This window comes from Zea mays, chromosome 5, assembly GCF_902167145.1.
Source record: "Zea mays cultivar B73 chromosome 5, Zm-B73-REFERENCE-NAM-5.0, whole genome shotgun sequence".
Classification (NCBI taxonomy): domain Eukaryota; kingdom Viridiplantae; phylum Streptophyta; class Magnoliopsida; order Poales; family Poaceae; genus Zea; species Zea mays.
In genome coordinates, this window is record NC_050100.1 from 129,224,577 (window position 1) to 129,250,112 (window position 25,536).

Sequence of the window (25,536 nt, forward strand, 5' to 3'; positions counted from 1 at the left end):
CCTCTTGCCTTGGTTACAATTGAGTGTTGATCACAAGAGCACAAGAGAAAGAAAGAATGCGATCCAAGCGCAAGAGCTCAAAAGAACACGGCAAATCACTCTCACTAGTCACTAGGGTTTTGTGTGGAATTGGAGAGGATTTGATCTCTTTGAATGTGTCTAGAATTGAATGCCTAGCTCTTGTAAGTGGTTGAGAAGTGGAAAACTTGGATGGCAATGAATGTGGGGTGGTTGGGGTATTTATAGCCCCAACCACCAAAAGTGACCGTTGGCTGGAGGCGTCTGCTCGATGGCGCACCGGACAGTCCGGTGCACACCGGACAGTCCGGTGCCCCTGCCACGTCATCACTGCCGTTGGATTCTAGCCGTTGGAGCTTCTGACTTGTGGGCCTGCCTGGGTGTCCGGTGCACACCGGACATGTACTGTTTGATGTCCGGTGCACCGGCATGGGCGATTCTGACTTCTGCGCGCGCTGTGCGCGCATTAAATGCTCCGCAGGGAGCCGTTGGCGCCGCAGGGAGCCGTTGCTCCGCTGGTACACCGGACAGTCCGGTGCACACCGGACAGTCCGGTGAATTTTAGCGGAGCGGCTGTCGCGCGAACCCGAGGCTGGTGAGTTCAGGAGGCCGAGCTTTCTTGGAGCACCGGACATGTCCGGTGCACACCGGACAGTCCGGTGAATTATAGCGCGCCGGCTTCCGAGAAATCCCGAGGGTGAAGAGTTTGAGTCTGAGTCCCCTGGTGCACCGGACAGGTACTGTTCACTGTCCGGTGGCACACCGGACAGTCCGGTGCGCCAGACCAGGGGTGCCCTCGGTTGCCCCTTTGCTCCTTTATTTGAATCCAAAACTTGGTCTTTTTATTGGCTGAGTGTGAACCTTTTACACCTGTATAATCTATACACTTGGGCAAACTAGTTAGTCCAAAGATTTGTGTTGGGCAATTCAACCACCAAAAATATATAGGAACTAGGTGTAAGCCTAATTCCCTTTCAATCTCCCCCTTTTTGGTGATTGATGCCAACACAAACCAAAGCAAATATAGAAGTGCATAATTGAACTAGTTTGCATAATGTAAGTGTAAAGGTTGCTTGGAATTGAGCCAATAAAACTACTTACAAGATATGCATGGAATGTTTCTTTCTTATATAACATTTTGGACCACGTATGCACCACATGTTTTGTTTTGCAAATTCCTTTTGTAAATTCATTTCAAAAATCTTTTGCAAATAGTCAAAGGTAAATGAATAAGAGTTTGCAAAGCATTTTCAAGATTTGAAATTTTCTCCCCCTGTTTCAAATGCTTTTCCTTTGACTAAACAAAACTCCCCTAAAAGAGATCCACCTCTTAGTGTTCAAGAGGGTTTTGATATACCATTTTTGAAATACTATTTTCTCCACCTTTTGAACACAATAGGATACCCATTGATAAATACTTTTGGAAAGCACTAAGTTTTTGAATTTGGTGGTGGTGCGGTCCTTTTGCTTTGGGCTCATTTCTCCCCCTTTTTGGCATGAATCGCCAAAAACGGAATCATTAGAGCCGTCGAAGTGCAATCTTCCCCTTTGGTCATAAATAAGTGAGTTAAGATTATACCAAAGACGAAGTCCTTTTGCGTTTGAGCTTTTACTCTCTCCCCCAAGGATGAAGTCCTTTTCTTTGATGCTCATTTCTCCCCCAAAGAAGAGAGAGTTGCTCGGAGTGGTGGCGAAGTATGAGTTACGGAGTGGAAGCCTTTGTCTTCGCCGAAGACTCCAATTCCCTTTCAATATACCTATGACTTGGTTTGAAACAAACTTGAAAACACATTAGTCATAGCATATAAAAGAGATATGATCAAAGGTATTCAAAAGAGCTATGTGTGCAAGCTTAGCAAAAGAAATTTCTAGAATCAAGAATATTGAGCTCATGCCTAAGTCTGGTAAAAGATTGTTCATCAAGTGGCTTGGTAAAGATATCGGCTAATTGATCTTTAGTATTAATGTAAGAAATCTCGATATCCCCCTTTTGTTGGTGATCCCTAAGAAAATGATACCGAATGGCTATATGCTTAGTGCGGCTATGCTCGACGGGATTGTCGGCCATTTTGATTGCACTCTCATTATCACATAGCAAAGGGACTTTGGTTAATTTGTAACCGTAGTCCCGCAGGGTTTGCCTCATCCAAAGCAATTGCGCGCAACAATGTCCTGCGGCAATGTACTCGGCTTCGGCGGTGGAAAGAGCGACCGAATTTTGCTTCTTTGAAGCCCAAGACACCAGGGATCTTCCCAAGAACTGGCAAGTCCCTGATGTGCTCTTCCTATTAATTTTGCACCCCGCCCAATCGGCATCCGAATAACCAATTAAATCAAATGTGGATCCCCGAGGGTACCAAAGCCCAAACTTAGGAGTATAAGCCAAATATCTCAAGATTCGTTTTACGGCCGTAAGGTGTGATTCCTTAGGGTCGGCTTGAAATCTTGCACACATGCAAACGGAAAGCATAATGTCCGGTCGAGATGCACATAAATAAAGCAATGAACCAATCATCGACCGGTATACCTTTTGATCCACGGACTTACCTCCCGTGTCGAGGTCGAGATGCCCATTGGTTCCCATGGGTGTCTTGATGGGTTTGGCATCCTTCATCCCAAACTTAGTAAGAATGTCTTGAGTGTACTTCGTTTGGCTAATGAAGGTCCCCTCTTGGAGTTGCTTGACTTGGAATCCTAGAAAATACTTCAACTCCCCCATCATCGACATCTCGAATTTCTGTGTCATGATCCTACTAAACTCTTCACATGTAGACTCGTTAGTAGACCCAAATATAATATCATCAACATAAATTTGGCATACAAACAAGTCATTTTCAAGAGTTTTAGTAAAGAGTGTAGGATCGGCCTTGCCAACTTTGAAGCCATTAGCAATAAGGAAATCTCTTAGGCATTCATACCATGCTCTTGGGGCTTGCTTGAGCCCATAAAGCGCCTTAGAGAGCCTATAGACATGGTTAGGGTACTCACTGTCTTCAAAGCCGGGAGGTTGCTCAACATAGACCTCTTCCTTGATTGGTCCGTTGAGGAAGGCACTTTTCACGTCCATTTGATAGAGCTTAAAGCCATGGTAAGTAGCATAGGCCAATAATATGCGAATTGACTCAAGCCTAGCTACGGGTGCATAGGTTTCACCAAAATCCAAACCTTCGACTTGTGAATACCCTTTGGCCACGAGTCGAGCTTTGTTCCTTGTCACCACACCATGCTCATCTTGCTTGTTGCGGAAGACCCATTTGGTTCCTACAACATTTTGGTTAGGACGTGGAACTAAATGCCATACCTCATTCCTCGTGAAATTGTTGAGCTCCTCTTGCATCGCCACCACCCAATCCGAATCTTGGAGAGCTTCCTCTATCCTGTGTGGCTCAATAGAGGAAACAAAAGAGTAATGTTCACAAAAATGAGCAACCCGAGATCGAGTAGTTACCCCCTTATGAATGTCGCCGAGGATGGTGTCGATGGGGTGATCTCGTTGGATTGCTTGGTGGACTCTTGGGTGTGGCGGTCTTGGTTCTTCCTCATCCTCCTTTTCTTGATCATTTGTATCTCCCCCTTGATCAATGCTATCATCTTGAGGTGGCCCGTCTTCTTGATTTTGCTCTTCATCATTTTGAGCCTCATCCTCATTTTGAGTTGGTGGAGATGCTTGCATGGAGGAGGATGGTTGATCTTGTGTACTTGGAGGCTCTTCGGATTCCTTAGGACACACATCCCCGATGGACATGTTCCTTAGCGCGATACATGGAGCCTGTTCTTCACCTATCTCATCAAGATCAACTTGCTCCACTTGAGAGCCGTTAGTTTCATCAAACACAACGTCACAGGAGACTTCAACTAGTCCAGTGGACTTGTTAAAGACCCTATATGCCCTTGTGTTTGAGTCATAACCAAGTAAAAAGCCTTCTACAGTTTTAGGAGCAAATTTTGATTTTCTACCTCTTTTAATAAGAATGAAGCATTTGCTACCAAAAACTCTAAAATATGAAATATTGGGCTTTTTACCGGTTAGGAGTTCATATGATGTCTTCTTGAGGATTCGGTGAAGATATAACCGGTTGATGGCGTAGCAGGCGGTGTTGACCGCTTCGGCCCAAAACCGGTCCGGTGTCTTGTACTCATCAAGCATGGTTCTTGCCATGTCCAATAGAGTTCGATTCTTCCTCTCCACTACACCATTTTGTTGTGGCGTGTAGGGAGAAGAGAACTCATGCTTGATGCCCTCCTCCTCAAGGAAGCTTTCAATTTGAGAGTTCTTGAACTCCGTCCCATTGTCGCTTCTTATTTTCTTGATCCTTAAGCCGAACTCATTTTGAGCCCGTCTCAAGAATCCTTTTAAAGTCTCTTGGGTTTGAGATTTTTCCTGTAAAAAGAATACCCAAGTGAAGCGAGAATAATCATCCACAATAACTAGACAGTACTTACTCCCGCCGATGCTTATGTAAGCGATCGGGCCGAATAGATCCATGTGTAGGAGCTCCAGTGGCCTGTCAGTCGTCATTATGTTCTTGTGTGGATGATGAGTGCCAACTTGCTTCCCTGCTTGGCATGCGCTACAAATCCTGTCTTTCTCAAAATGAACATTGGTTAGTCCTAAAATGTGCTCTCCCTTTAGAAGCTTATGAAGATTCTTCATCCCAACATGGGCTAGTCGGCGGTGCCAGAGCCAACCCATGTTAGTCTTAGCAATTAAACATGTGTCGAGCTCAGCTCTATCAAAATCTACTAAGTATAGCTGACCCTCTAACACACCCTTAAATGCTATTGAATCATCACTTCTTCTAAAGACAGTGACACCTATATCAGTAAAAAGACAGTTGTAGCCCATTTGACATAATTGGGAAACAGAAAGCAAGTTGTAATCTAATGAATCAACAAGAAAAACATTGGAAATGGAATGGTCAGGTGAAATAGCAATTTTACCCAAACCTTTGACCAACCCTTGATTTCCATCCCCAAATGTGATAGCTCGTTGGGGGTCTTTGTTTTTCTCATATGAGGAGAACATCCTTTTCTCCCCGGTCATGTGGTTTGTGCACCCGCTGTCGAGTATCCAACTTGAGCCCCCGGATGCATAAACCTACAAAACAAATTTAGTTCTTGACTTTAGGTACCCAAACTGTTTTGGGTCCTTTGGCATTAGATACAAGAACTTTGGGTACCCAAACACAAGTCTTGGAGCCTTTGTGTTTGCCCCCAACAAATTTGGCAACTACTTTGCCGGATTTGCTAGTAAGCACATAAGATGCATCAAAAGTTTTAAATGAAATGGCATGATCATTTGATGCATTAGGAATTTTCTTCTTAGGCAACTTGGCACGGGTTGGTTGCCTAGAACTAGATGTCTCACCCTTATACATGAAAGCATGGTTAGGGCCAGAGTGAGACTTCCTAGAATGAATCTTCCTAATTTTGCTCTCAGGATAGCCTGCAGGGTATAAAATGTAACCCTCGTTATCCTGAGGCATGGGAGCTTTGCCCTTAACAAAGTTAGACAAGTTCTTAGGAGGGGCATTAAGTTTGACATTGTCTCCCCTTTGGAAGCCAATGCCATCCTTGATGCCAGGGCGTCTCCCATTATAAAGCATGCTACGAGCAAATTTAAATTTCTCATTTTCTAAGTTGTGCTCGGCAATTTTAGCATCTAGTTTAGCTATATGATCATTTTGTTTTTTAATTAAGGCTAGGTGATCATGGATAGCATCAACATTAATATCTCTACATCTAGTGCAAATAGAAACATGCTCAACATTAGATGTAGAGGGTTTGCAAGATTTAAGTTCTACAACCTTAGCATGCAACATTTCATTCTTAGTTCTAAGGTCGGAAATAGTAGCATTGCAAACATTAAAATCTTTAGCCTTAGCAATTAAATTTTCATTCTCTAATCTAAGGCTAGCAAGAGATGCATTCAATTCATCAATCTTAGCAAGCAAGTCAACGTTATCATCTCTAAGATTGGTAATTGAAACATTACAAACATGTGAATCAACCTTAGCATTTAAAGTAGCATTTTCATTTCTAAGGTTGTCAATCATCTCACGGCAAGTGCTTAGCTCACTAGACAGTTTTTCACATTTTTCAACTTGTAGAGCGTAAGCATTTTTAACCTTAACATGTTTCTTATTCTCCTTGATTAGGAAGTCCTCTTGGGAGTCCAAGAGATCATCCTTTTCATGGATGGCACTAATTAGTTCATTTAATTTTTCCTTTTGTTCCATGTTAAGGTTAGCAAAAAGAATGCGCAAGTTATCCTCCTCATTTTTATCATCATCCTCATCACTAGATGTTTCATATTTGGTGGAGGATCTTGATTTTACCTTCTTTTTGCCGTCCTTGGCCATGAGACACTTGTGGCCGACGTTGGGGAAGAGAAGGCCCTTGGTGACGGCGATGTTGGCGGCGTCCTCGTCGTCGGAGGAGTCGCTTGAGCTTTCGTCGGAGTCCCACTCCCGACAAACATGGGCATCGCCGCCCTTCTTCTTGTAGTATTTCTTCTTCTCCTTTCTTCTTCCCTTCTTGTCGGCGCCCCTGTCACTGTCACTAGACATAGGACATTTTGCAATGAAGTGACCGGGCTTACCACACTTGTAGCAAACCTTCTTGGAACGGGGTTTGTAGTCCTTCCCCTTCCGTTGCTTGAGAATTTGCCGAAAGCTTTTGATGATTAGGGCCATCTCCTCGTTGTCGAGCTTGGAGGCGTCAATTGGTTGTCTACTTGGTGTAGACTCCTCCTTCTTCTCCTCCGTTGCCTTGAAGGCCACTGGTTGCGCCTCGGAGGTGGAAGGCTCGTCAAGCTCGTTGATCTTCTTGGAGCCCTTAATCATGCATTCAAAACTCACAAAATTCCCGATAACTTCCTCGGGGGTCATTAGTGGATATCTAGGATTCCCACGAATTAATTGTACTTGAGTGGGGTTAAGGAAAATAAGAGCTCTTAGAATAACCTTAACCACTTCGTGGTCATCCCATTTTGTGCTCCCGAGGTTGCGCACTTGGTTCACCAGGGTCTTGAGCCGGTTGTACATGTCTTGTGGCTCCTCCCCTTGGCGAAGACGGAAGCGACCGAGCTCCCCCTCGATCGTTTCCCGCTTGGTGATCTTGGTGAGTTCATCACCCTCGTGCGCCGTCTTGAGTAGGTCCCAAATCTCCTTGGCGTTCTTCAATCCTTGTACTTTGTTGTATTCCTCCTTGCTTAGGGAGGCAAGGAGGATGGTTGCGGCTTGGGAGTTGAAGTGCTCGATTTGGGCCACTTCGTCCGTGTCATAGTCCTCATCCCCTATTGATGGTACCTGTACACCATACTCAACAACATCCCATATTCTTTTGTGGAGAGAGGTTAGATGAAATCGCATCAAATTACTCCACATAGCATAATCTTCACCATTAAAAGTTGGTGGTTTGCCTAATGGGACGGAAAGTAAAGGTGTATGTTTAGGAATGCGAGGGTAGCGTAGGGGGATCTTACTATACTTCTTGCGCTCTTGGCGCTTAGAAGTGACGGAGGGCGCATCGGAGTCGGAGGTAGAAGTTGATGAAGTGTCGGTCTCGTAGTAGACCACCTTCCTCATCCTCTTGTGCTTATCGCCTTTCCGATGCGGCTTGTGGGAAGAAGATTTTTCCTTCTTCTCTTTGTGGTGAGAAGAAGATTTCTTCTCCTTCCCTTTGTTGGAGGAGCTCTTCTTCTTCTCCCTCCTTTTGGTGCGGGACTCTTCCGATGAAGTGCTCCCGTAGCTTGTAGTGGGCTTTTCGCCGGTCTCCATCTCCTTCTTGGCGTGATCTCCCGACATCACTTCGAGCGATTAGGCTCTAATGAAGCACCGGGCTCTGATACCAATTGATAGTCGCCTAGAGGGGGGGTGAATAGGGCGAAACTGAAATTTGCAAATATAAACACAACTACAAGCCGGGGTTAGCGTTAGTAATAATAAATGAGTCCGCAAGAGAGGGCGCAAAACAAATCGCAAGCAAATAAGGAGAGTGACACGCGGATTTGTTTTACCGAGGTTCGGTTCTTGCAAACCTACTCCCCGTTGAGGAGGCCACAAAGGCCGGGTCTCTTTCAACCCTTCCCTCTCTCAAACGGTCCCTCGGACCGAGTGAGCTTTCCTTCTTCTCAATCAACCGGGAACAAAGCTTCCCCGCAAGGGCCACCACACAATCGGTGCCTCTTGCCTTGGTTACAATTGAGTGTTGATCACAAGAGCACAAGAGAAAGAAAGAATGCGATCCAAGCGCAAGAGCTCAAAAGAACACGTCAAATCACTCTCACTAGTCACTAGGGTTTTGTGTGGAATTGGAGAGGATTTGATCTCTTTGAATGTGTCTAGAATTGAATGCCTAGCTCTTGTAAGTGGTTGAGAAGTGGAAAACTTGGATGGCAATGAATGTGGGGTGGTTGGGGTATTTATAGCCCCAACCACCAAAAGTGACCGTTGGCTGGAGGCGTCTGCTCGATGGCGCACCGGACAGTCCGGTGCACACCGGACAGTCCGGTGCCCCTGCCACGTCATCACTGCCGTTGGATTCTAGCCGTTGGAGCTTCTGACTTGTGGGCCTGCCTAGGTGTCCGGTGCACACCGGACATGTACTGTTTGATGTCCGGTGCACCGGCATGGGCGATTCTGACTTCTGCGCGCGCTGTGCGCGCATTAAATGCTCCGCAGGGAGCCGTTGGCGCCGCAGGGAGCCGTTGCTCCGCTGGTACACCGGACAGTCCGGTGCACACCGGACAGTCCGGTGAATTTTAGCGGAGCGGCTGTCGCGCGAACCCGAGGCTGGTGAGTTCAGGAGGCCGAGCTTTCTTGGAGCACCGGACATGTCCGGTGCACACCGGACAGTCCGGTGAATTATAGCGCGCCGGCTTCCGAGAAATCCCGAGGGTGAAGAGTTTGAGTCTGAGTCCCCTGGTGCACCGGACAGGTACTGTTCACTGTCCGGTGGCACACCGGACAGTCCGGTGCGCCAGACCAGGGGTGCCCTCGGTTGCCCCTTTGCTCCTTTATTTGAATCCAAAACTTGGTCTTTTATTGGCTGAGTGTGAACCTTTTACACCTGTATAATCTATACACTTGGGCAAACTAGTTAGTCCAAAGATTTGTGTTGGGCAATTCAACCACCAAAAATATATAGGAACTAGGTGTAAGCCTAATTCCCTTTCAAGAAGGACATGATAAACAAAGACTAGTAAATCCTTAGGTATTAATTGTGTAAATACAGGGAGATAAATTATAAAATGATTAGGACATAAATAGGTCAGATGACACTTGCCTTCACAAACCAGCTGCTGCTCAGGGTCTTCTCCTGCGACTTCCTCAGACTCTGCCAATGGATCGTTATCTATATGAGTTCAAACATACATTCCACATTCTTAATATAGAAAGGAACAATACACCACACAATGAAACAAAACAATTAAACAGACACATGGCGCATGGCTCGCATTTACGACTATGCGAGAAAAGAAACTAAAACGATCAAAGCTACGACCGAGGACATAGCGATAAGCGACTATGGACCAAAATATTTATCTCAACATAATTATAATAATTGATACTCATGTGACGCACAAATTAAATTAGCTCTAGATCCTAATTAGTTCGACACTCGATTAATCGTCGTTATACTACACACTTTAATTATTATACGTGATTCTAGGTGAATTAAAAAGAGTCGTCGTGCGGCGAAACGCGCGACACGACAGGGGATGTGCGCGATCGCGGCGTGCCACAGCAACAACGAGGCTACGCGCAGGGGCCGGGCCGAGCAGGGGCGCACACGGGGCAGGGGATGTGCGCGGGCAGGGGGCGGGACCGTACCAGGGCTATGCCGGGGGGAGGCCGCACCGGGCAGGGTAGGGGCGCTGTCGGGGGGCTCGAGGCCGGGGCTGCGCGGGGGGACTGCGGGGAGGGCGCGCCGGGGCCAGGCCGCCACCGGGAAGGGGCGCCACGCGGGGGCCACCGTGGCCAGGGGAGGGCACGCCGGGGGTCGAGCCGCCACCGGGGAGGGGCGCCACGCACGGAGCCCGGCCGAGCGTGGAAGAGCCGCCGCGCCGGGGGCTGGGCCGCGCAGGCAGGGGGCGTCGTGCGCTGGGAGCCACCACGTCCAGGGGCACCGCGCGCACGGAGAGGAAGAGGAGGGAGAAAGGGAGGAGAGGGAGGTGGCTTACCACAGGCTCAACAAACGGCAGCAACCGCTCTCTGGGATCCAAGCGAGGGCAGGGAGAGCGTGGGAGAGAGGAGGAAGAGGGAGAGGTGTGGTTTCTCTCTTCCTTGATCATGGGTGCGCGGGAAAGGGGTGGTAGGGGGTTTGGGCGCGCATGGGCGGGGGGAGGGGCGGTTGCACGCGCGCCAGGGCCGGGATGGGTCGCGCCGCAAGCTGCTTCTCCTCTAATCGATCTGCTTGCTTTCTAACGAAATCCATTCCTTGAATAGAAATCCCAAATTAGATAAATGAATGCCTAGACATGACATCAGACAAAAGTAAATATGCTCCGGCATGATGCAACAACAATATCAACTTAGGGTTTTGCTTACACGGGCACATACACTAATCTCTATGTTGCTTTGAAAATAGGAGGAAGGAGCAGAACAGGAAGAAAAAAAAGAGGGTAACACTCGAATTATGTGAATATTGGAGAAAAAAATTATACTCCAAATTTAGAGCGTTATACACACATTGTTTGTTTCGACGACAGATCGTCACCATGCCTTTGGAACTCTCAAGCATGCCCTGTTATCGGCTCCTGTGCTGGCCCTGCCGAATTTTACTCTACCATTCTGCATCTACACTGACGCTTGTCAGACTGGAGTGGACGTGGTACTCATGCAAAAAGGACATCCACTGGAATTCTTGAGCAAGGCGTTAGGGCCGAAGAATCAAGGTTTGTCAACTTATGAAAAATAGTACATGGCTATTTTTATCGTTGTCATGCAGTGGCGTTCATACCTCCAGCTGGCCGAATTCCACGTATACACCGATCACCAAAAGCTTGGCTCAACTTAATGAACAACGCCTCCATACAGTCTGGCAACATAAAGTATATGTCAAACTAGCCAGGTTGCAATATAAGATAATTTACAATAAAGGATGCAACAATGTCACTGTTGACGCCTTGTCTCGCTATCCACATCAGTCGACACAGGTGTTGCATATCTCTCAGTGTACACTAACTTGGGTGCAAGAGTTTTTGGATGGGTACAACAAGGATCCACACGCTCAGAATTTGATAGCCCAGTTGGCCCTCGCCCCCCCTCCTTCATCTCCTTACACACTTAAGAATGGATTGCTACGTTACCAAGGCCGGTTGTGGTTAGGTGCTAATATAACACTATATAATACAACACTAAATTATAGGAACAACTTCCAACCACTACCTATTACCATACCCATCGCCCTATCATTTTTACTATTATTTTGAATCAAATTTACATGTTTTGTGAATGGTGAGATTCAAACTCGCAACCTCTTTCTCGCGCATACCCTCTTCTACCACTACACTACTACATCAATTATGTCTATATTGTGTTTTCATTGCTCATATACTATAACAAACCAGGAGTAATTTGATTATTTAAGGTACTAAATGAATTCATTTGAAAATGTGACCAACTATAAAGTTGCATAACATTTTGAGATCTACAAGTTCTATTTTGATAGTTTCTACATCCGAGACAGTTTACAAAATTTGAATTTCAAATTTGAAAACTTCACACGAATTATTCAATGATAAGATGATTTCAAATCAAAAAATTGTCAATTACAAAGTTTAATTACATTTCAAGACCTGTAACTTTTATTTTGGTGATTTTTCCATCCGAGGTAGTTTGAAAAATTCAAAATTCAAAATTCAATCATAGTTTTGCATGACAAGATGATTTCAAACCAAAACATTGTCAACTACAAAGTTTCATAACTCTTCAATACTACAACTTTCATGTTGGTGGTTTTTTCTTTCGAGGTCGTTTTCAAATTTCAAATTTTAAATTCAGATGTAGTTTTCGTTGACAAGATGACTTTAAATGAAAAGGCTGCTAACTACAAAATTTTATAACTTCTCAAGATTTACAATGTTTATTTTGGTTGTTTGGTCATTTGTTCATCTCACATGATGGTTCTAACAATATGCAGAAATCTTATATATCTCTCTTGTAGTTTCATAAACTATGAGAGAGATATAGGTTTTATGAACAAATTTATTTTTATTTTGTCATATGAAGAAATGTTCCAAATATAAATTGTACATCATTATGAGTTATACAAATTTGTAGTTGTAAACTTTTTCATTTGAATTAATTTACTGGTTTAAAATGTGATTTTTAAATGGTCTTTGCCTAGTGTTGAAAAAAAACACTCGGCAAAGAAGCTCTTTGCCGAGTGTCAAAAATAAAACACTCGGCAAAGAAGCTCTTCGCCGAGTGTTTTCTTTTACTGAAGGTTTTTACGTGGCACTCGGCCAAGAGCTTCTTTGCCGAGTGCCCGAAAAAACACTCGGGAAAGTATTTGGTACTCGGCAAAGAGCGAAATTCCGGTAGTGATTACAGTGTTCCATGATTCTCCACTAGGCGGCCATTCAGGAGTACCAGTTACATACCAAAGAGTTAAACAACTCTTTGCATGGAAAGGCATGAAGCAGTCAGTGCACCAATTTGTTATGAGTTGCGAAGTGTGTCAACAGGCCAAACCGCACCGTACAAAATACCTTGGACTTCTATCTCCACTCCCAGTACCCCACACGCCTTCTACTCCGTGTCCATGCATTTCATAGAAGGCTTTCCAAAATCGGGATCGAAGAATTGTATACTGGAGGTCGTCGACCGATTTTCGAAATACAGCCATTTCCTGGCCCTGGCTCATCCGTTCACCGTCTTAGGGGTTGCTCGTCTGTTTCTAGACAATATTTACAAATTACACGAAATGCCAGCCACCATTGTGTCAGGTCGTGATCGCATTTTCACTAATTAGTTTTGGCAACAACTCTACATGTTGACAGACACCAAATTGTGCATGTGTCATGTTCAAACAATTGTACACTAGGCGCCATAGGGCCCGTGACGTGCGCCGAGCCCAAGAACGTGCTGCTGTGTGCATGACAAGCACGCAGGGCACGACTTCCAGCAGCGGCTAGGAGGGAAAGTAGGGGATCTTTAGCTATTTTGGTTAGTCCTTAATTAGTGGAGTTTGTTACTCCTTTTGGTTGAGCCGAAAGGCTATAAATATAAAGATCTTTAGCTATTTTGGATGGTCCTTAATTAGTGGAGTTTGTTACTCCTTTTGGTTGAGCCAGAGGCTATAAATATGTTGTAATCAAACACTTGGGAATTAAGAAAGATATTACCATCTAATCCTCTCTCTTCCTCTACCTAAGCTGGCGGCAGAGGGGGTAACCCACCGACGAAGAATGGCGGCAAGGGGGTATAACCCGGCCGGCCATCACGGACAGCGGCTACGATCTACGTAGCTAAGGTCCCCCTACCCTCGGGCTCACTACCCTTGACAACCTGGTATCTCAGTCTTATCGATCCTCTCCCACCAACTCCACCCAATCTTCCACTGCAGCCTCACCACCATTCCAGCCGCCGCCTCCATCTGCTTCCTCGACGTCCATGACAACGTCCGCATCGTCAACCATGGGGGATTGTGATCAACACACCATGGCCGAGGTGATGACAATGCTCCAGTCCCTGACCACCGCCATGTCAAAGATGTAGACCGACATGGCAAGCATGAAGGAGAAGGTTGGCTCATCAACCAACTCCAGCATCCACCATGATGGGCCGCACCACACGGATCGCCCCCCGCGGTTCCAAAAGATGGACTTCCCGCGCTTCGACGGCAAGTCCAACCCACTGATTTTCATCAATCGATGTGAGTCGTATTTTTGCCAGCAACGCACCATGCCGGAGGAGAAGGTGTGGATGGTGTTGTACAACCTAGAGGATGTGGCCCAACTGTGGTTCATCCAGCTCAAGGAGGACGAGGGCACACACTTCAGGGAACTCCTAAACCAGTGCTTCGGGCCGGTGCTACGGTCCGCCCCACTGTTTGAGCTCTCCGAGTGCCGCCGCACGTGGACGGTTGAGGAGTACTTCAATCGCTTCTAGGCGCTTCTCCCTCACGTTGGCTGGCTCGAGGAAGGCCAGCGGGTGCAGCTCCACACCGGCGGCTTGCTGCCACCGCTCAGCCACCAGGTGCACATCCACGCACCGGAAACCCTCGCGATAGCCATGAGTCTGGCACGGGCGTTGGAACTAGTCGAGTTGGACCATCTCAACTCCGTTCCTGGCAAGGCTGCGTCACGCGCACTCGGCCCACCGCCCACGCCACACCCAGGCATCTTGGCGGCCCTTCCTGCGCCAATCCAGCAGGCGCCTGCGGTCTAGGCGCAGCCCCTGGCACTACTGGCACCACTACCACCATGAGGCGGGGGCAAGCACCTCTCGACGGAACGGCGTCGCCTCGGCCTCTGCTATAACTGCAACGAGCCATACTCCCGTGGCCACAACAGAGTCTACCGCCGTATTTTCTATATTGATGACGTCAAGCTGGCTGAGGACGAGCCCGCTGAGGAGGCACCCGTCTACTCCCTCCACGCCGTCGTCGGCGTTCCAGTGGGCGGTACTCTCCAACTCAAGGTGCAGGTGCGCGCGGCCACGTTGATCGCCCTCATCGACACGGGCTCCACCCACTACTTCATTGGCGAGGCAGCAGCACAGCGGGCCAGCCTGCCCATCGCGCCTCAGACTCGGCTGACTGCGACCGTGGGCAACGGAGAACGGATCGCCTGCTCGGGCATTTTGCGCCAGGCGCCCATCGTCATCGATAGCCGGCCGTTCGCGGTCGACTTGTACATCATGCCCCTGGCCGGCTATGACATGGTGCTAGGCACTCAATGGCTGACTACCTTGAGTGATATTATCTGGAACATGGCCACAGGGACCATGGAGTTCAAGGTGGCGGACCAGCAGGTCTGCTGGCATAGCGTCGCATCGCCAACACCACCGCGCATCCACTCTGCCTCGGTGACGGAGCCCCTCCTCGACGAGTCGCTTGCATCCTTCGCTGATGTGTTCGCCGAGCAGAAGGGCCTGCCTTCTGCACGTGGCCGAGCGCACCGCATCATCCTCAAACTGGACACCGCACCGGTGGCAGTGCGGCCCTACAGATATCCGGTCGTCCACAAGATTGAGCTGGAGAAGCAGTGCGAGACCATGATCGGCAACGACATCATCTAGCGCAGTGACTCCGCATTCTCCTCGCCAGTCCTTCTCGTCAAGAAGCCAGACTACTTGTGGAGATTCTGCATCGACTACCGCGCCCTCAACGCGGTGACGGTTAAGGACGCATTCTCGATTCCCGTCGTCGACGAGCTCTTCGATGAGCTCCATGGCGCCAAGTACTTCACCAAGCTCGACTAGCGCTCGGGGTACCACCAAGTGTGCATGAGGCCGGAGGATGTTCACAAGACGGTGTTCCGTACACACGACGACCTCTATGAATTCCTGGTGTTGTCGTTCGGACTCTGCAACGCCCCGGTCACATTTCAAGCGCTCATGAACGACGTCTTGCGCCCGTTTCTTCGCCGGTTTGTACTTGTTTTCTTTGACGACATCTTGATCTACAACAAGTCATGGGCCGACCACCTGTGTCACCTCCGCACCGTCCTTAGTGAGCTTCGTCGGCACACCCTCTTCGTCAAGTGCTCCAAGTGTGCATTCGGGGTCATCTCCATCGCCTACCTCGGACACACAATCTCGGAGGTGGGGGTGGCCATGGACTCTGCCAAGGTGCAAGCCATTCACGAATGGAAGGTACCTCGCTCGGCGCGGGCGGTGTGCGGCTTCCTTGGCCTCGTGGGATACTACCGCAAGTTCATCCACAACTATGGCTCCATCGTCGCGCCGCTCACCGCGCTACTCAAGAAGGAGGGCTTCACGTGGGGCCTAAGGCTGTCTCAGCCTTCCTCGCCCTCAAGGAGGAGGTCACCTCAGCGTCGGTGCTCGCTATGCCGACCTTCGACAAGCCCTTTGTCATCGAGTGCGATGCGTCGTCCCACGGGTTTGGTGTTGTCCTCATCCAGGAGGGGCATCCGATCGCCTTCTTCAGCCGGCCGATGGCACCTCGACATCAAGCCTTGGCAGCCTACGAGCGTGAGCTCATTGGTTTGGTCCAAGCGGTGCGCCACTAGCGGCCATACCTCTGGGGGCGCTGTTTCACAGTCAAGACAGATCACTACATCTTGAAGTATCTGCTGGACTAGCGCTTGGCCACCATTCCGTAGCACCTTTGGGTTGGCAAGCTGTTGGGCTTCGATTTCTCCGTCGAGTACAAGCCGGGCGCGACGAACGTCATCGCCAACACGTTGTCCATGCGCGACACCGTGGATAGAGAGCTCCTTGCCCACTCTGCTTCGTGCTTTGACTTCATCGACAAGCTCTGACAGGCCCAGTAGGACCACCCGGCCCTTGTCGCTCTCCGTGGCAAGATCACAGCGGGCACCTGACTGGCTCCTTAGGCGCTGGTGGACGGCATGGTGCAATTTTCCAAACGGCTGTACATCCCGACCGACTTTCCGCTGCTACAAGAGATCGTGGGGGCCATACATGAGGACGGACACGAAGGCATACAGCGGACGCTCCACCGGCTGTGTCGTGACTTCCATTTTTCTAACATGAAGCAAGTTATGCAGGAACAGGTGCGTACGTGTGAAGTCTGCCAACGCTACAAGTCCGAGCACCAGCACTCGGTGGGTCTCCTTCTTCCGGTGCTGGTTCCCCGGGGCGTATGGACTGATGTTGCACTAGACTTTCTGGAGGCACTGCCACGGGTCCGCGGCAAGTCGGTGATCCTCACTGTGGTGGATAGGTTCAGCAAGTACTGCCATTTAATTCCATTGGCACACCCGTGCTCCGCTGAATCCGTAGCCCAAGCTTTCTTCAACAACATTGTCCGCCTCCACGGTGTTCCACAGTCCATGGTCTCCGAGTGGGACACGGTGTTCACGTCAACGTTCTGACAGGAGTTGATACGGCTGATGGGGACTAAGCTGTAGATGACCACGACGTTTCACCCCCAGTCCTACGGGTAGTCCGAGTCGGCCAACCGCGTCATCCTCATGTACCTGCGGTGCTTGGCAGGAGACAGACTGTGTGAGTGGCTCTGATGGCTCCCATGGGTAGAGATCCTCTTCAACCCGGCGTACCAGACGTCCCAGCGGGACACCCTGTTCAGCGTGGTCTACGGGCGTGATCCTCCCTCCATCCGGTCCTATGAACCCAGGGAAACCAGGGTACCGTGTCACACCCGGCTTTAAGGAACAAAGCCAGGTGCATCTCATACATGCGCCAAGAAGACAACATATATAATAACAGAGTGTATAGAGATAAATGTCATAAAACATCAGAGTATTTATTACATAGCGGAAGACTTATTACAAAATAAATTAATAAAGATAAAACGAACTAAGGATCGTCGGCGCCAATGTCAACTGAGAAACGCCACCTAGATTAGATCATACTCCTCGCCTTGTGGCTCCTCCTGAACCACCTGCTCTTCTCCTGTGGGGGGAGTGTGAGACAGCAAGGGTGAGCTCACACATGATCATCGTTCAACAAGTTGTGGGGAATAATGTGACATGAACTCACCAAAGGTGGGAGCTCATGGAGTGTAAGGCTTATCAAAGAGAATGGTTAAAGCTGAGCATTGCTTTTAAGTAGTTGGTCAAAATTTTATTAGCAATTACTAAGTGTAAGTAAATACCAAACCTTAAATAAAGTAATAGAACAAAATTAATAATAAACCCATGCAATGCAAATGACAAAATTGAATTTAAGTTCCATAATTTAAACATCAGAGAGTCCTGAGCTGCTCATGACCGTGAGCTCGGCTAGTATACCAGTTTTACACTCTGCAGAGGTTGTACCCTTTACCCACAAGTCATGCTACCCATCTGCCAAGGGGTCGCGAATCCCATACACCTCTACCTAGGAAGCGCGGCAGGGCAACACTACGAGGCCTTTACAAAGTTCCACTAGCTTCCGAAAACCCGCTACAGTTTATAGGAAGTTCCAATGCAGGGTTCCTGGCTGACTGCCATCGCAGCAAAATCAACCAGGGACCTCCCTACACTGACCACTCCCCTACTGCCCTTGCCCCTTTCGGGTAAGGTAGTCTTCCACTAGCTTTCCTAATTAGTCAGCCAAGGGCGTCCCATTAAACCCTTGTGGTGGCACGTGGTTCTCAAGTTAAGCTCTATGTTCCAATTAACATTAATGATCTTAACATGAACATAAATAGAATAACAGAAGATTTGGAACATAGAGGTAATAAATGATTATCCCAAAACCATGTAAAGCAATAGCAAACTACCCAGGTGATTCAGGGGTAAACAAGGTAATGTGATAAACAATCTAGGGTGACCTATTGGGTCCCATCAAAATTAACATATGCATGGATGAGTGATATTAAAGAACATTATTGGGTAAAAAGTGGTCAAGGGCACAACTTGCCTTCAATGAGCTCCTGCTCAGCTACTTCAACCTGCTGCTCACCAGGATCCTCAGCAACGGGCTCTTCTACTCGCCACAATACAAACAAGCACAGGATACAGGGAAAATTAACATTACACCAAGCATGTAAACAAAATACACAGAGATATTCTACATAATAAAATAAAATTCTAGGAACAGGAATCATAATTTTTGGAGTTATAGAATTTAAGTTATGCATTTTCAAAGGTTTTATGTGCTTTAAATAGGATTAAGTGATAAATATATTTCTTACTGTTTTCATGACATAACAGAGGCTCTAGGTGATAGAGAATTAAATTACAAAAAATTAGAAAGTGGAATGGCTCAATTTGGACCAAAAATGGAATTTCTATGAGTTTTACAAGTTCTAGAGTTTATTTTTGTATCAAAAATACATTTTCTAATTCATTTATTCATTTTAACACGTCACTGGATTGGGCCTCAATTAATGGAAAACGCAGGGGCCACGGGGTAATAATCCGCAGATTCAGGACACAGTGCCAGAGGATGGCGGGTTGATATTCTGAAACTTCAGGGGCTCTTTAATAAAACACCAGGGCTGAAGGGGTACATGTTAATCTGGGTCGTGGGATTAGAAGCGGTTGGCTCAGATTAGATCTAGGTAACAAGTGAATCGTTACGCTACGAGAACCACAGGATGTTGAATCTACGGTGCAGATCATGTCTTTTCCCGGATTCATCCGATCCTTTCGATCGGATCCGAACGGAACTGCCCAAATCAATACGCCCGGTCCGATCTCGGCCATCGATAACCCGATCAACGGTCGTGGTGACTTTGCCCAACACTTCATCAAAATCCCAGCCGCTGTCACAAGATCCGACGGCACCGATCTCATCAAGCGCTATACCAAATCTGGACCGAACAATACCCGATCCACGGTCCTAACATCTTCTTCTCCATCGATTGCATGCACACCGCGCGTTCTGTCGCACCGGTGCTCTAGCCGGTGACGAGGAGTGCACCCAGTCGCACCTTCACCGTAGTTCGTTCCCTCCCAGGCGCCCCGTATAGAATCCCTAACCCCGACGCCACCCAACGCTAAACGCCGTGCAGATCCTAGGTTCTACCTCGGCCACGCATAAATTGACGACGAGGGGAGAGAAAGGGAGTTCGGGGTGGTGCATACCGATAGCTTGCCCGACCACAGAGCTTCCGTCCGAACGCTCGCACACGCCCCCGCGGTCCCGCCCAACAGCAGAGAGCAGGCACGAAGAAGCTCGGGGGATGGCGGCGCGTTGAAGTCCCTCGGTGGCGGCGAGCTCCCCAGTTTTCCTTTTTCCCACAATTTATGGTGGTCGATGAATCTCACGTGAAGATAGTTTGGAGGCGGACGCACCCGAGGTCTTTGTACCCAGGTTGAGGGGGGAGATCCCGACCGATTCCTCCGGTCAAAGAGGTGGCTGCAACAACGACGGCGCGATTCATCCGGGAAGAAAGCGCTGACGAACCGGGCCCACGGTCAGTGACCAGAAGCAGGCACAGGCGCGCGCGTGCGGGAGTCCGGCCAGATGGGCCGCGCGGGTCAATTCCCCGATGGGCCGAAAATGGGGTATGGAGCCCAGGTAAACTCCCATTACTTTTTCTTTTTTTTTATGTTTTATTTTCTGCTTTCTTTTATAATTATTTGAATCTAATTTGAATTTGAATATAATTTTCACTTTTGAGTCCATTATACAAATTCACACTCTAATGTTGGAATAATATATTTTCATTTACATACTTTTATCCTTACAATATTTATTTCCTTCTCTTTTCTAGATTCAAGAATTTCTTTTAGGTTCTAAATTCCCTTTTTGGTCTTTAATATTTTTCTTATCACAAAATGCACACAAAAATAAAAAATTCAGCATGATGCAATGATTTAGTAGCATATCTTTTTATTAATTGTTCTTGGACATGGTGTTCACATATGATGATGCATGAAGGTCAAACTCACATAAAGAGAAATTGTTTCTCTATTGGTATTATTTCTAGCAATTACAAAGTGGGTGTTACAAATCCTACCCCCCTTAAAAATAATCTCATCCTCGAGATTTAAGAAGATCTAGGAAAAAGGTGGGGAAAATCTATGCGAAGCTCTTCTTCTCTTTCCCAAGTTGCTTCATCTTCACCGTGGTGACTCCATTGGACTTTGCACATCTTTATCACCTTATTTCTTGTAATTCGAGTCAAAGTATCCAAAATCTTAATCGGGTACTCCGTGTAAGTCAAATCACCTTGAACACTGAGCTCTTCCATTTGTAACTGTTCCTCAGGAACACGGAGACACTTCTTCAGTTGAGATACGTGGAACACATTATGCACATCCGATAGATTATCAGGTAGCTCGAGTTGATAGGCTATCTCTCCAACTCGCCTAAAAACTTTGAATGGTCCAATAAAGCGAGGGGACAATTTGCCCTTAACTTTAACTCTCCTCAATCCACGAAGTGGTGACACCTTAAAGTACACATGATCTCCTTCCTCAAATTCCAATGGTCTTCTTCTATTATTAGCATAGCTCTTTTGCCTGGTCTGAACTACCCACAAATTCTCCCGAATTATACGGACTTGCTCTTCTGCCTCTTGAATAAGTTTAGGCCCAAAGAACTGTCTTCCTCTAGTCTGGTCCAAAATAGAGGAGTCCTGCATTTCCTATCATACAGAGTCTCGAACGGTGACATCTTCAGACTGGGCTAAGAACTCAGCATAAGGTAGACTCTTGTTCCAACTACTACCATGCTGAAGGGTACAAGCTCTCAACATGTCTTCCAATACTTGATTAGTCCTTTCAGTCTGTCCATCAGTCTGAGGATGGTAGGCCAAACTAAACTTCAAATTCGTATCCAAATTCTCATGAAAACTTTTCCAAAGTCCGGAGGTGAACTGTGATCCTCTATCCAAATCGATCTTCTCCGGTACACCGTGTAGAGACACAATCCGAGCCATATATAACTTAAACCAATTGAGATCACTTATAAGTAGTCTTGACCGGAATGAAATGAACCACTTTGGTCAGTCTATCCACAATAACCCATATAAAATCGTATCCTTTCGAGGTGCGAGGCAATCCAGTAATAAAATCCATACCAATATCTTCCCACTTCCACTCGGGTATCTTTAATGGGTATAATAGTCCAACTGGTCTTTGATGTTCGGCCTTAACTCTTTGACACACATCGCACTAGCCATATATGCAGCCACATCTCTCTTTAGTCCATACCATCAATACTTTCACTTCAAATCCTGATACATCTTGGTACTACCAGGATGAATAGAATAATCTGAGTCATGGGCCTCCTTTAAAATAGTCTCACGAAGGCTTTCAATATCAGGAACACATATCCTGTCCTTGAACCACACAGTGCCTTGCTCATTCTCCATGAATTCTGGACCTCGTTCTTTGGTAATCAGATCATTAATCTCTTGTATTTTAGCCTCACCAATCTGTCCTTCTGCGGATTTCTTGCTCCAAAGTAGGTTCCACATCAATGGTAACTCCTTCAGTGTGAGCAACTATCAGGTTAAGGCTCCTGAAATCCTCAGCAATCTCATCGGGTAGCTGGGCCACAACAGCTGAATGAACATGCTCCTTTCGACTCAAGGCATCTGCAACCAAATTCGCCCTGCCTGGGTGATAGTGAATCTCCAAATCATAATCCTTAATAAGCTCCAACCAACGGCGTTGCCTAAGGTTGAGATCCTTCTGAGTGAATATATACTTCAAACTCTTATGATCCGTGTATACTTGACACTTGGTTCCCATAATGTAATGTCTCCAAATCTTAAGTGCATGCACAACGGCTGCCAATTCCAAGTCATGAGTGGGGTAGTTCAATTCATGTTTCCGTAACTGACGAGAAGCATAGGCAATCACATGTCCTTCCTGCATGAGCACACATCCTAAGCCTTGGCCACATGCATCACAGTAGATATCAAATCCTTTCTGTAGGTCTGGCATAACCAACATTGGTGGCGACATCAACCTCTTTTTCAATTGCTCAAAGCTGTCTTGGCACTTCTCGTCCCACTTAAATTCTCGTCCTTTCTCCAAAAGCGAAGTCATACGCTTAGCAATCTTAGAAAATCCTTCGATAAATCTCCGATAATATCATGCTAATCCCAAGAAACTCCGAATCTCAGTAACTGTAGTGGGTACTCTCCACTCCATTATCTCCTTAACCTTAGCAGGATCCACTGAAATTCCTCCATTAGAAATAATATGACCAAGAAATGGCACCTCGCCTATCCAAAACTCGCACTTGCTAAACTTGGCATATAGCTGGTTATCTCGTAGCTTCTGTAGCACCAATCTCAGATGTTCCTCGTGATCACTATCACTCTGAGAATAAATAAGAATATCGTCGATGAATACCACGACGAATCTGTCCAAATATTCCATAAACACCTTATTCATCAAGTTCATAAAATAAGCTGGGGCATTGGTTAATCCAAACGACATAATAGTAAACTCATATAATCCATATCGAGTCGAGAAATCCGTCTTGGGAATATCTGATGGCCTAATCTTCATTTGATGGTAACCCGATCGGAGATCAATCTTCGAGAATACACTTGCACTTCTCATCCGATTAAATAAATCCTCAATGCGGGGTAGTGGACATTTGTTCTTTACAGTGACATCGTTAAGGGTCCTATAATCCACACACATCGCTTGCGATCCTTCTTTCTTCTGTACAAATGGAACCGGCGCTCCACAAGGTGAAGAATTCGAACGAATGTACCTAGCCTCTTGTAACTCTATTAACTGCTTCTTAAGTTCCTTCAACTCCTCTACGGACATCCTATATGGCCGTTTAGAAATAGGGGCAGTTCCAGGTAAGAGATCAATAACAAACTCAACTTCTCTATCAGGTGGCATCCCTGGTAACTCCTCTGGAAAGACATCCGGAAAATCCTTAACTGCACGGATGTTGTCACCAACAAACTCCTCAGGTATAAAGAACATTGCACGTTTGGATAAGGTGGTTACTGTAATATTAACTTGAAATCTTTCTCCTTTAGGGCTGGTAAGTTCTATGGTTCCCTTAGCCCAGTGTATAAACTGTCTTTGCCTTTCTTACCCATGACATACCAAGGATCAAGCCTATACTGCTCTCTTCTAACAGTATAGGGGTAGCCCATTTGGGTCAGGAACACAGGGTAAGAAAGAAAGGATTATTGACAAGGCGAGTAATTACGAGGCATGTTTCTGCGGGGGATTTATTAGCTAAGTGGATTAGTGTGTTATCTACTAATGCTAATACATTACCTTATGGTGGTACATGCGAAGATGCCCAACTATAATGTTTCAATCAATCAAAGAAGCAAATCAGGCATTTAGCATCAGCACAATCAACCAACATTCTTTTTTTAATAGAGAAAATAGTTTCAATTTTTTGTCTTAGGTCTCCTATCTCTTAAAAAGTTCATAAATGTAGGATTCCAAGGTGTGAAATCCATCTTGTCTTAGAGTAGAAAGGATAAGATTAATCAGAGTAGAAAAGCAGAAGGTGAGACAGGATCAAGATAAGTATAGAGAGAATCAGAGTAAGGTAAGTATAGAATGAATCAGAAGAAGGTGAGTAGGGAAGGGTTTTGTCCATTTCTATCTAGGTTTCGTCCTACAGTCAACATTTCCTCTGATACCACTTCTGTCACACCCGGCTTTAAGGAACAAAGCCAGGTGCATCTCATACATGCGCCAAGAAGACAACATATATAATAACAGAGTGTATAGAGATAAATGTCATAAAACATCAGAGTATTTATTACATAGCGGAAGACTTATTACAAAATAAATTAATAAAGATAAAACGAACTAAGGATCGTCGGCGCCAATGTCAACTGAGAAACGCCACCTAGATTAGATCATACTCCTCGCCTTGTGGCTCCTCCTGAACCACCTGCTCTTCTCCTGTGGGGGGAGTGTGAGACAGCAAGGGTGAGCTCACACATGATCATCGTTCAACAAGTTGTGGGGAATAATGTGACATGAACTCACCAAAGGTGGGAGCTCATGGAGTGTAAGGCTTATCAAAGAGAATGGTTAAAGCTGAGCATTGCTTTTAAGTAGTTGGTCAAAATTTTATTAGCAATTACTAAGTGTAAGTAAATACCAAACCTTAAATAAAGTAATAGAACAAAATTAATAATAAACCCATGCAATGCAAATGACAAAATTGAATTTAAGTTCCATAATTTAAACATCAGAGAGTCCTGAGCTGCTCATGACCGTGAGCTCGGCTAGTATACCAGTTTTACACTCTGCAGAGGTTGTACCCTTTACCCACAAGTCATGCTACCCATCTGCCAAGGGGTCGCGAATCCCATACACCTCTACCTAGGAAGCGCGGCAGGGCAACACTACGAGGCCTTTACAAAGTTCCACTAGCTTCCGAAAACCCGCTACAGTTTATAGGAAGTTCCAATGCAGGGTTCCTGGCTGACTGCCATCGCAGCAAAATCAACCAGGGACCTCCCTACACTGACCACTCCCCTACTGCCCTTGCCCCTTTCGGGTAAGGTAGTCTTCCACTAGCTTTCCTAATTAGTCAGCCAAGGGCGTCCCATTAAACCCTTGTGGTGGCACGTGGTTCTCAAGTTAAGCTCTATGTTCCAATTAACATTAATGATCTTAACATGAACATAAATAGAATAACAGAAGATTTGGAACATAGAGGTAATAAATGATTATCCCAAAACCATGTAAAGCAATAGCAAACTACCCAGGTGATTCAGGGGTAAACAAGGTAATGTGATAAACAATCTAGGGTGACCTATTGGGTCCCATCAAAATTAACATATGCATGGATGAGTGATATTAAAGAACATTATTGGGTAAAAAGTGGTCAAGGGCACAACTTGCCTTCAATGAGCTCCTGCTCAGCTACTTCAACCTGCTGCTCACCAGGATCCTCAGCAACGGGCTCTTCTACTCGCCACAATACAAACAAGCACAGGATACAGGGA